This window comes from Bos mutus, chromosome 8 (assembly GCF_027580195.1).
Source record: "Bos mutus isolate GX-2022 chromosome 8, NWIPB_WYAK_1.1, whole genome shotgun sequence".
Classification (NCBI taxonomy): Eukaryota; Metazoa; Chordata; class Mammalia; order Artiodactyla; family Bovidae; genus Bos; species Bos mutus.
The window spans coordinates 71,854,789-71,868,388 of record NC_091624.1 but is presented as its reverse complement, the minus strand read 5'-3'; the positions used below and the strand labels follow the sequence as shown (position 1 = coordinate 71,868,388).

The 13,600-nt window shown below is 37.7% G+C and overlaps 1 protein-coding gene across 5 annotated transcripts in view; it reads left to right on the top strand.

Moving 5' to 3' along the window:
• Positions 1 to 13,600, top strand: part of GLIS3 (GLIS family zinc finger 3) — a 499,055-nt gene that overhangs the window by 179,142 nt on the left and 306,313 nt on the right. The window lies entirely within an intron of this gene.

The window sequence follows — 13,600 nt, the reverse complement described above, 5'->3', positions numbered from 1 at the left end:
GAGACATGAAGTGATCTTTGGGTTTTTATGGCTGTGTCACATGCTGCAAAGACTAGGAGTAATTTAAATTAAAAGGCCTAGTCCACTTTTGTTTTACTTATGTTTAACTGCTATTAATTTTCTGTGGACCACAGTTAGAGTTAGTCATCATTTTCACTCACTTAGCTTATTGACCCAGGAAAGATGTGATGACCCAGTTGTGTTTGGTGACCATGACTACAGGCAGCCCAATGAGCTTCTGGAAGTCATGGTAAAAGAAGGGTGTGTGAAAGGGCTATTCAGTGACAGCCTGCTTACAGTAAGAGGCTACCACTGGTGTCCTCCCTTGATGCCAAATTCCATTTCATGCATGGGAGAACACATTCTCAGAGTCTCTGACTGTAACTCCTCAGCCTTACCCAGAACTCTGGGATTTAGATCACTCAGGACTTTAGGTGGCAGAACTGGGGGAGGATTGCTAATTTATTACTTGGTTAACTTACTGGAAGAAGAGAATGGTTTCTTTTCTCTTTCCCACCCAAACAACTCCACCCTTCTGTAGATCTCATTCTTACTGCTTCTCTGGAAAGTCAACCAGCTGCTCTCTTTTCAATCTTAGCCTTGATTACAAAGATATTCCCAGCCAATGGCAAAGTGCTGGAGGGGTAAAGGCCTTAGCAGGCAGACAGACCTCAGTTAAATCAGAAACTGGAATGTATCAGTACTATATTAAAAAATACCTGAGTCCATTCACTTTTGTCTACTAATACAGCAACTTGTAGGCGTGATATTATTCTATTTAGACCTTCCTGAGCTTAGACCACCCTTAACATTGATGAATCTCAGAAGTATCAAAACTTTTGAGCATTTCCAGGTATAACTTTGCTGAATTTAATTTTTTTTTTCTGAGATGATAAGGTTTCAAATTATCAACTCAGAGCAAGTAATGAAGCTTTATAATTAGTTTCTTTCCCAAATCCCTGTTTCATGTTCATTAAAGGACAACATAAAGTATAACCCAAAACTATAGATGTACACTGTGTGCTGTGATTAGTCACTCAGTCATGTCTGACTGTTTGCAACCCCTTGGATGGTAGCCTGCCAGGCTTCTCTGTCCATGGGGATTCTCAAGGACAACATAAAGTATAACCCAATACTATAGATGTACACTGTGTGCTGTGATTAGTCACTCAGTCGTGTCTGACTCTTTGCAAACCCTTGGATGGTAGCCCGCCAGGCTTCTCTGTCCATGGGGATTCTCCAGGCAAGAATACTGGTGTAGGTTACCATGCCCTCCTCCAGGGGATCTTCCCAACCCAGTAATGGAACCCAGGTCTCCTGCATTGCAAGTGGCTTCTTTACCATCTGAGCCTCCAAGGAAGGCCAGGAATCCTGGGGTGGGTAGCTTGTCCTTTCTCCAGGGGATCTTCCCAATTCAGGAATCCTACTGGGGTTTCCTACATTGCAGGAGGATTCTTTACCAGCTGAGCTACTAGGGAAGCCCATAGATGTACACTAACCATCCCTAATGATAGCTACATTAAGTGTTCCAACAGAGTGCTCACTGAGAATGTTTTTAACATAGTAGGTCTTTTTGCCATTAAATCGAAGAGTGTGCAACACCTAGAAAGCATTCCCAGGAAGATGTGCTCTGAATGAGGCCGGGTACACTCTGTCTGCTAGTACTTATCATGAGAAAGCCTATCTGATCAGAGCAAAGTTAGCAGAGGGGCAGGGTTCCACTGCCAGGATCAGAAACACTGATCCTGGCCTTTGTACACAATAGAAAGCAGTTGTGCTGGGAGGTTAGGGAGTGTTAATAAGGGAATTAGGGGGAATGTGGGTCACCACTTAAATTTTGCTTATTTTTCCTGGATGAATTTTATCCAATAGCAAAAAGGAATTTTGCAAAACTTTTACCCACCCACAGATTTTCACGAAAATGTCACTGACCAAAGACAGCTTTGAATCTTGTATGAATTGACTCATTTCTCCACAGGCATTTTGCCTGGCAAAATTCACAGTATTTGCTTTGGCTTGACTATTGGGTCATTTGCTTTTTAAGTAACATTGGATTATGGAATACAAGAAAATAAATACAGAGCTGGGGCCATGTCCCCATTCCTCTTTTATGGCCTGATTTACGGGTTCATGAGCCAGCTTTAGCCATGTAAGACATTTCTTGAGGAAAAGTAAATTCATTGTAAAATGTGGAAGAAGGCTTCTTCCCCCCACATCCTTTATTATTTTGATAAGATTTAGCATTGATGTGGTGACCACAAATTAACTGAACAGAAGGAACCTCAGAAAAATATCATCTAAGCATAACTATTAGTTATCACTCCATAATCTTCATATTGGCAATAGTTAATAAATTCTCATAGTGTCACATGCTGGAGAATATGGAGAAACTAGTGAGAGTAAATTAGTCTAACTATTTTGGGGAAAAAATTGTGACTATCTAGCAAACATGAAGTTGAGAATGTATAACAAAACTCTAAGTGTCTTCCCTGGAGCAACTTTTGGTGTCAGGAAGACATACAAAGAGGTTTTTATTATACCTTTGTTTTTTAAAAAATTATAAATGACTTATCTGTCCATAGATAAGATACATCAGTAAACTGTGGCTTATTCCTAATGAAATAATATGAAGAAATTGAAAATTAATGTACTGTATATAAACCGATGTATCTATATATTGATAAATAACATGGATAAATAGATAACAATATTAAATGAAACAATTATATGCAAGAGGGTATATACAGTGTAATACAATTTATGTATATTTAAACATATGCTAAGCAGTGTTATGTAGTTGTTGTAGATACATAGATACATAATTACTTAATACGTAATACAAAATACAATAAAATCATGTAGGCAGGATAACTTTAGGATAGTAGATACTTCTAGAGACAAAAGAAATAGGAATATATGGGATGTAGGGATTTTGCTTAATCTTTTATCCAAAGAATAACAGAAATGAAACAAAGATGGAAAAGTATTACAATTATTTTAGCTTGGTGGTGGTAATACAGGTGTCATAGGTATCTTATAATATTCTCTATGTGTTGCTGCTCATTTGAAATATTTTACAACTATAAATATAAATTTTTATCTAAAAAGAAAAGAAAATCAATGAGTATAACAGTCTAACTCTGTTCCATACATAACAGTTTTTAAGATGAGAAAAAAACCTAGGAAATTTAAGTGATTATTCTAAGACTAATAAGTTGTTTGGCTATTGTCTACTTATTCCAAGGAGGTGGTTTTCCATCTTGACTGACATTGGAATTGGCTGAAAAGATTTATGAAATACCCATAACTTGACCATACTCCCAGAGTCTGTGATGTAATTGGCTGGGGATGTAGCTTTCCAGGTGATTCTAAAGTACAGAAGGGTGAGAATCAGTGCTCTAAAAGCTTCCACATTCTGACATTGAACTCAAGAGAGATGAAAGCCTACCCTGTCATCTCAGGTAAGGTGTAGGGAGGCACTGTTTCATAGAAAGTACATTTTCGTTATCATTAATGCCCTGACAATGATTAGGGTACTCTCGTGTTCCCTTGGAATAAAATTCAAAATGAGATAAAATTACAGAGTAGCTCTGGTAGTGGCAGAAGGCTTTCAACCGAGTGTCTGTTTCATATTCAGAGTATTCTCTCTCTACAATTAATAGTTAGTTAAAGATTGGGATGAGACTGTGCTGAGTAATGAATGTCATTGCCACCTCTTTGCCTCTTGAGTTAAAAGTGGTACTGACAGATTTGTCACATTATTCCCATTTCTAAAGGTAATATAGTGTTTTTCCTTCCAACTACCATGCATGCAGCCTTTCTGCTTTTAATATAAAATTATCTTCAAAACATTTTTGCTACTATGGATGTTTCTGAAGAGTTGGTAAATTACCAAAATATTGAATTTTTCCTTTTAGCAAATCTGCCTGATATGATTAAATAAATAAAATTAACATTAATATCCTCTTTGTCTCTTGAGGCCGAAATATCACCAGTGAAACATCTGGTAAAGATCAGAGAGAGGATAGTTTCCAAATCGTATCCCACAAGGCACCAGTCTGTCAAATATTTAATGCAAACTCAATGATTTAAAAAGATACAACTAAATCACAAAATTATTTCCCAGCAAGTTTACATAAGGAGATACCACCATATTTATCTGTGTATGTACATATCCAACAGAGTGTAGACATGTATATGTCACCATAAATTACAAACCCATTAGTATGGGAAAAAACAAAACCACAGAAATTCTCATCAGATGGGGCATTGACCACAGTTTATAAGGCTTCTGTCAAATTGCATTTTATGTCCCCAAATACAATTTAGAAAGCTTCCATTTGGTAGTGGTTTGATTTTATTTTCCTTTGGAAGGTATTTAATCCACTTTACCTGGGGAACTGGCCTTTCATGAACTTTGTCCTGAAAATAAATTCATAGCAGATTTGGGCAAACATTTCGTAGCGAGTCATGGTTTATGTTTCTTTGCCCTGCACGTCTAGTATTAATGAAAATCAATAGATAATGAGAGAAACTTTAAGAGGCTAAATATTTGAGGCTTTATCCTCATTAAGCAAAATCATTAACTACATGGGGGTTAATGTTCCTTTTAGTTCATATTTGTTTTGTGGTTTTCCTCTAATTTCATGCTCTGAAATAATGTTTTTAAAATTAGAAAAAATTATGGTAATCTTTTCTTAAGTGATCTAATTAAGGGGATATATTTCAGATCTTTTGAGGTTTATTCATATGTAGATTTTAAAACGTGTTTTTCTTAGTTTCAGTGTGAAAAATTAGTTTGGCAATTTTTTAGACATGTCTTTTGTGACCTTTGGAATATTTCTTGACTACTTTTGCTTTGAGAGGTTGTGTTGATATCTTTGAGTCCAAATACAATTCAAGAATGTAGAGTGAAAGACCACAGTTATGTTTCCATGAAAGAAGTGTCCTGATTTTCTTTGGTGTTTCAAAAGTGTTTTGTTCAAACTTTGGGTAGAATGATGTGGAAAAGAGATTTTTTTTTTCTGGGCAGATTTATTAGTTTCTGTTGTAATTACTGAATCAGGGCTTCTGTGCTATCAATAAGACAATGAATGTTGTAATCTTGGGCAGTGGATATGTGGCTGGCAAACACAAAACCTGGGTGAGCAGGCTCAATTTTCCATTTACTCCAACTATGGGCAGCCTCAACCAGAGAGGAGATAGGTTGGTTTGGTTCGGTGTCATCACTTGTATCAGAGGTTGGTTTAGATAGAAATTTGATGAGAAAATGGAATGAAACCGGTGTGTTCTTATTTTGCAGCACACTATTTTTATTTTCTGGGGCATGGATCCTAGATGTGTGTACAGAGAACAACTAATACTTTTGAATTTTTAAGAATTAAAAATGATTAATTTGAAAAGTTATTGAGAAACTGGAAAATGAGATGACCTAGTTCTGGGCAGACAGGGCAATGGGCATGAGTAATTGAACTTAGTGTGAGCATATAGTTTATTATTCAAACTGGGACATTTTTGAGTGTGAAAGGGATTCTCTTGCCCTGAAATATTGGTGTAAACCAGACTTGTCTTGGGAAAACCAGGATGTATAGTTGTCCTACCAAATAGTATATGCACTGATGTGTCGTCCACCCAATCAGTGCATGCTCGTTCATTCACTGGATCACTCAGAACAAGCCATGTACCATGCCCTGTTCTGGAAGCTGGGAGTGGGTAGGACATTCTTTGAAGGAGAGGTGACAGCTATGAAAATAGTTATTTACACAGTGAAACAAGGGCTCTGATATAGGTCTATGCAAGTTGTTTTAACGGGAAAACAGGGAAAGAAGCTTCCAACTATGTAGAGTCTTAAAGAAGGTGACTGCATCTTGAAAGAAGACAGTGATTTTTGCAGAGAAAAGGAAGGAAGCCATTCGAGTGGGGCACCACAATATGTGATAACTCGGGGTCAAAGAGTCCAGGAGAGAAACAATTCATAGGTAGTTCCATGGTCCAAGACTAGGTAGGAATGTGAAGGGAGGCTTGAAACTTACTTTGAATTAATAACAAAGAACTTTTACTATCAAACACAGGTAATATTTTGAAAACTAGAAGAAATTACACACCTAGTTAATATGAATGCAAAGTTAGTTAAAACAAAAATCTTTAAAAGCAGCATCCCTAAGGTATGAAGCACTCTGCTTTAGTGCATGTGAAATGAAACTTTGACTTCCCCCAAACCATCTCATTTTCTCTAAAGTTTATAGTTTCATTCTTCATTGAAACATATCTCTTGTTAGTTTTAATATGAAACACGAGTTTTTCTTTTGCCAAGTGATCAGCCAGAGAAACTGATACATGGAGACAAACATAAAGGTTTATTCTGTGGTGGACTTTAAAGGAAAAAAAAACCTGAGGAAGACTGGGGACCACAGGCTATTTGACAAGTTATGTAGAATGACAGATATGGACAGGGACTGTATACATTATCTTGGGTATGAGTAGCCTTCCATTTGTTAAATAATTTCCTTTTATAATCTGTAAAGAGAGTAAAGTACTGTTAAGCACTTCGGTTGGACTGGTACTCATCATGTTGAGCTTGTCAGCCCTTTCCCAACTTCCCTCCACCTTCTGACTACTAAGATTTGCTTCGGAATTTTTTTCTGCTCAGACTGCATGAATACAGAGCAGAGGTAAATGTTTGAGATGGTTAGAGGAATGCACATTAAGTCAGTTCTCATCAAAATAGCACCCATTCCTGGCGATTCGGTCTGGAATACCTTAGGTCTTCATGCCTCTCTGAACTGGGGAAGGCAGAGTGAAAGGAGAGCTTGGCCTTTTGTCACTTGAGTGTCCTCTACACGAGAAGCACTCACCTCTTGTGGGGCTTGAGCCTCCCAAGGTCAGGCCATTTGCCTGTGTGACCAGAGAGCCAGCCTGGAGCCAGCATCAGTAGACTTAGATGTTCAGAGTATTGCAGATAGAGCATCTCACTGATCTTGTTATTAAAATTACCAAGCTTGTGCAGAACTTGTGCAGAACAGGCTTGTGCAGAACAATTTCTTTTCTCTATCTCTCTTTTTAAAACAAGCTTTAAAAAAATGCTTTAATTTTTAAGCTGGGGCATGGATGTTGGTCCTGGTAACTTCATCCTTTGATGAGAAATATTGCTACAACTAAACTGTTTTCTGCCACTTATGCCTTCCATCCCCAGTCACAGTTTCTAGTATGAAACCACCAAATGGTGCTTTGTTAGCCAAGAGAATGCATTTGGGGGTGGAAGAACAGTTGTAATGAAGGGAAAATGGGGACCCCCACCTTAAACAAAATTCTGAAATGGAAATTTGTCTTCCAGTACATCTGTGGTGGCTCTTACTGTCTCTTTCCCTCCGAATTTCCATGCTGCCTTAGGGCCCCATGCTTTTGCTCCTTATTTTTTCCTTCCATCTAGTCAAGTCTTGCTTTTGGGAAAGAACTTCATCAAAAATAAAAAGGGTGGGGAGATTTGGGAGAATGGCATTGAAACATGTGTAATATCATGTATGAGATGAGTCGCCAGTCCAGGTTCGATGCATGATGCTGGATGCTTGGGGCTGGTGCACTGGGATGGCCCAGAGGGAGGGTATGGGGAGGGAGGAGGGTTCAGGATGGGGAGCACAGGTATACCTGTGGCGGATTCATTTCGATGTTGGGCAAAACTAATACAATATTGTAAAGTTTAAAAATAAAATAAAATTAAAAAAATAAAAATAAAATATAAAATCCACTTAAAAAAAATAAAATTCATATGTATAAATGGTGAATGAGAAAAGATTCAGTGCACTGGCTTCCCAAGGGGTAGCTACTATTTTCACTGGGAAGAAAGTGTTAAACCTCTCCCTTAGAAACTCCTTCAGAGAAATGAAAAGGGAAAGAAAATTTGTGTTACAATTCTGAGTTACTGGATTACTTTAATCTTCACTGTAGCCCTCAGAGTGAAGTAATTTGTGAGTCTGAGGCTCATATATTCTCTTCTTTTTAACTATGTATTCAAAGATAGTTATTCAAGTCCTACCCATAGCACCTGGCTCAATGATTAGAATAATGTATAGTAGTTCTCAAATGTATATACATACATATCTATCTACTTTCCAAACAATCAACTTATCTATTTATTTATATCTGAGTATATATGTAGATATATATGTATATACATATATGTGTGTGTATGTGTGTATATTTTTGGAGTCAGGTGATGGATACATGAAGGTTATTATTATTCTATTGTTTCTGCTTGTGAGAAGATTTGAAAATTTCTCTAATAAGTTAAAAATAAGCAAATAAAGTCTTTAAGTTAACTTCTAGGAAAGAAAAGGACAGTTTGTTCCTTCAAGCACCTCAGAAAATGTTGCCAGCCATTTTTTTCCTTAGGTATCCTATGTTCTGATCTGAAAGCAAATTAATTTTTTCCATTTCTCTTAAAGGCCTCTGAAATAATTTTGTTTAAAAATGAGATGAGTGATTCTCTTTAGCAGGAGTATGATATTTGAAAAGCAAATGATAGCAAGGAAATGTTACTGGAATATATTAAGATAATCTAACTTCTGCAATAGACAGCCCCAAAGCTCAGTGGCTTGGTAGAATAAAGGTTTATTTCTGGTGCATGTTATATATAATACAGCTTGCTCCTCGTGATTGTATAGTGACTCAGCATCCTTCTATCTAATAGTTCTGAAATCTGAGTCTACAGTGAAAGAACATGCTGAGAATTGTGCAGAAGTTTTGGAAGCCAGATCGACAAAGGACATGTTTCACTTCTTCGTGTATCCCATTGCCCAAACTCAATCACATGACCCCAGCTAACTGCAAGGGAGGTTGGGAAGTGTGGTCCTTATGTGTGCACAGGAGGACATTAAACACAGAACACTGTATCTGCAGCAGGGAACTAGACATCCCTCTCCGGCCTCACCCCTAACTTATCCATGCTCTCTGTATCCCTTTGAAAAAAAGCAACATTCAAGTCTTGATCTTTGAGTTTTTCTTAACAGCCAACCTATCTCAACAAAGCAGTTTTGTAAAAGATCATTTCTTTTTTCTTATCAGTGCTGGCTTCTATAACTTGCTTTTCAACTTACTAAATCTTTCCCAGCCCAACCATTTTTTTGTTATTTACTCTCCAAGGATTCCATTGCCATACAGTCACCACTGCTGGGAAAACTTTTGTTATCTCAAGTGAATTACTCAGTTTTTCCCACCTTGTCCAAATTACATGTTCTTGGTGCATAATTCCCCACTGCTCATCATCTTACTAAGTCATGAGGATGTGTGATGTCTTTATGTCCCACAGGCACTCACCCTTGAGGGAGATCTGCTCATTATCAAGGGCAAGGTCATAAATGAATCACAGAGAGATACACCATTTTGAACAGAAATGTGGTGTGAAGGGCTATTTTACTAAGACCCTGAAATGCAATATTCCCCATCTGTTCATAAAATAACTTATTTGATACACACAGTGTGGTCATAAATGCTCTTCTCTTCTCTGAATGCTTGCTTTTGGTCATGAACTGGCACACACAAAAGGAAAAAATGACAATGTGCCTCTATGGATACTTTTGGTTCATTTCCATAAATATAGTCAAACAAAATGAAATTGCCTGGCTCTTTATAATAGGTCCTTTAGTGTGTTTAAGCTCCCAAAATTACCCCCAAGGATGACAAATTGTAAACATCATGCAATACCACAGCCCTGGTTCAAGGCCTGTCTCAGTGTTCTGCCGACATTCACTCTTCCTAGAGACGTTTAAAGTGTTTTAGGAAAACAAAGCTAGGCAAACAAGCTTATCAAGAACAACAATAAAAAAAAAATCATTGATTCTAATTAGGCAGCGTCACATATACAGAAACAAAGCTGCTTTTGTGTAGTGAAGTGTCTACCTGTTCTCTGAAACACATGGAGTGCTTTCCAGTGGCTTTAGATAGTCAAGCTGACAAAGTTTCAGGGCCCTGACCTTTTGGCCCATCTCAAGAAATGCAGCTGCATTTGTTGAAACTTGCGGAAGGTGTTGGTGGGAGCTGTGCTGGGATACAAATATGAGACAGGTGCTATTTTTTTCTGAAAGTTCCAAATTACATGATAAATTGAGGTGGGAAGTATTTAGGTTCTTGAGGCAAGGATTGAGTTTGCAGCAATTATCTCTAGTTGTTCCTGTAGCAAGTATTTCCCTCAACAACTCAGTGCATTGACCCACTGCTGGTGAGGACTCCAGCAGCTCAGGCTGTCTGGGTCTTCCTGATCTTTATCAATCGTGTGTCCTGGGAAAATCATCTTTAGATATTAATCCTGGTTTTGTGCTATGCTCATGGAATGGGGTCTTTATGATGGAACTAAGCAAGAAGGAGCCATATCTTCTGAGCAGATAATGGGGAAATCACTCTAACTTCTTTCTCCATTGAGGTAGTAAATCAGAATCAACAGCTGTGTTACTACTGTCACTTCTCTTGAATTCAGAACTTCAGAAAAATGAATTTCACTAGACCACAGGGTCAGGAACATAGATCTTGGTAGATCAATGGGCAATTTTCAAAATTAAGAGTACATATTGACCATTTGCAGTGTCAATGATTTATTTTCAAGGAGGAGTTTCATAAAAACATTTTTAGTTGTCTGATTGTACATTTCCTTGGAGGACTGTCTTGCTAATTACCATCAGGGAGTAATAATGGTTCCGGCTGCCCTCCAGCCAAAAAGCCCATTGTGTTCTGAAGGAATCGTGCTGCCAAATGTCTTGACAGGTTCCTGCTGCACTTGTCAAACAGGTGTGCCTGGGAGTGAAATTTTGAAGTTGGATTCTCACTTAGCCAAGATTAGACTAGGTTTAATTGAAAATGTCTGGAAGGGGGGAAATTTAGAATTCTTAAATACAGAATGCATACATTTCTAAAAAACATTGTACTGACCATTTCTAAATTATTTGGTTTCATCTTTTATTTTTACTAACATAGACATTGTATACAATTCAAACAATCATAATATAAAAGAAAATTATTTTAATATGGAAAATGTCATAAAGTTGTTTGTGTAATTTTTTCACTTAAAAACCTTTGCATATTTGATTTATGTTTATATTTTAATACTGAGTTATTCATCTAATTGTAGGAGTGCATGCTCTCTGTGTGGTCTCCAAAAGTGACCCTCAGGTACAAGACAAAAAGGCTTCTGATGATTGTTTCTATTTCACTCACTCAACTGTTGAGCAACTGAGCAACTATTTCATAACAAACAATCTTCTAGGACCTAGAGATATAGCAGTGAACAGGTCAGACTCCAAACTCCCTGTCCTCTTGGAGGTCTAGAGGGAAAGATAGTAAATAATGCAGATACCTGGGGGAAGAAGGTTTCACACTGAGAGAACAGCAAGTGTAAAGGCTTTGAGGCAGTAGTGTTGACCTGGTGTTTTCTAGAAACATCAAGGAGTCCAGGATGGCTGGAATGGAATGAACAAGGATGAAAGAGAAAAGGAATTCAGGGGGAAAATGGGATTTAGATTGTTTAGGGCCTGTGGGCCATGAAAGGATAGTTTTTTTTTCCCTTGAATATTTATTTATTTATTTTTATAAATTTATTCATTTTAATTGGAGGAAGGATAGTTTTGAGGAGAGGGATGATATGATTTATTTTTTGTTTTGATGTAGTTGTTGAATGCTGTATGGAGTGTGTATTGAGGAAGAACAAGGAATAGAAGCAGGAAGACCAAACCTCCATAACTGGGATCATTGCAGTAGCTTTCTGTCTGGTCTTCCAGCTCATGTCCAGTGGTAGAAGTTAGGACAATAAATTGAATTTATCAACAGATTGGATATAAGGTGTAGGAGACAGAAGTGTCAGCAGTGACTCCAAGATTTGGAGTCTGGGAGGATGGGAGTTACCTTAACTGATGGTCGGAGGTTTGGGAGAAAACAGAGTTTGGTTTTAGACTTGTTAAGTTTGAGGAGCCTGTGGTATGAGTCCCAGGGTGAGTCTAAGATCAGGGAAGTCAAGGCAGATATACCTGTGTATAGATAGTATTCAAGGTTATGAGATTGACTGGCTTGAGTAAAAGTCGAAATAAGTCATGAAAAAATTGGTGTCTGCACTCCTGAATCCCATATGGATTGAGTGAAAGGAGAAGTGAGTAGTATGAATCAAGTCCTCTTTACCAAACACCTTGTATCTCCTTTGCCCTGCTGTGTTGTGTTGCCCTGACTATTTCCTGTGTATCTAGGAGAATTTCAAGGTGCTGCTGAAGACAAAAAGATAGGGTTTAAGAGGTTGTTTTAAGTTGGCTACCATTGATGTATCTGTATTTATGTCTCCAGCTCATAAAATAGGCAGACAGAAAACAAGGAGGACATGCTTCAAGAGAAGAGAGGTTTCTACCATCAGAGTCTTATGCTCTTGAAATTGGGGGCTTGTTAATAATAGGATCCATATATCTTTCTTTATACAGGACTTAACAATGTGTGAGCTTCAAGAAATAGTCTTAAGTCAGTTCTGTCATTGGGATGACAAGGAATCCAGGATGACCAAGGATGACTTCTTGGTCAATGTTTGTTGAGGGGATTCAAAAAACAGTTGGTAATTTTTTTTCTCCTTTTCCAATAGTGAGATTCTGTCTTTTAATAAATTAATCTCTCAGTGAATTTGATGGTAGCTTGTGCTCCAGAGTTCATGTTCTCAATAATCTGGCTGATTTCTGCATAGACAGCCAGCTCCACCAGCATCTCCATAATGTTCACAGGGAGCAATATGAAATGGCTCTGGGTTTGGGGCTCTCAGGCATTGTACTTGGGTTCATGTTCTGAATGTGTAGATCGTGTGAAAAGGCTCAGGGATTCTGTTCTTGGCCATTAAAGCACTGTGAGTCTATGGAAATAATTTTAAGGTCATACAACTACATTTCTTCTTACTCTAGAAACAGCTTAATGAAAAACCTTTTGTGTACCATGTATTGAGTTTGTTTACTGTGGATTATGAAAGCTAGGGAACAAAACCTTACATTTTAGCTTTTGGAAAATTTTATGATGTTCATGTCTATGGCAATAAAACTTTGTTGGCTCCAACAGGATGCCTCTTTTGTTTGCCTGAAGTGTTATGTCACGTCTATATCCACAGAAAGGATAGGAATTTTTTAATATTTATTTTTCCCTGCTGTTTCCTTCCATCTGCCCCCATTTTCTAGCATCTACTCATTCACTTTCATTTTTCTTTCTGCACAGAAAGTGAGAGCAAAGAGAAAATGGAGGTTGTAACAGTGCTTAAAATCTGTGTTTGTATTCCCATCTAGTGACCATGAAACCATATTCATTGCTTAAAATAGTGATATTTAATAAAATTAAGTCTATATTTTATAGAATTTATGTCTCTTCTAGGGACTTTCTTATACGAGGTTAGGGCAGGGCTTCATCATCATACGCTGTGGACTCTGTGGACCAGATGACTCTTTGTTGAAGAGCAGCTATCTTGAACATTGTAGGATGTTTAGCTGTATCCCTGGCCTTACACATCAAATGCCAGTAGCACCCCTTTTAGCCCTGGTTGTGACAGAAACATCTCTAGGCATTGCATATGTCTCCTGAGGGGCAACGTTGCTGCAGATTGAGA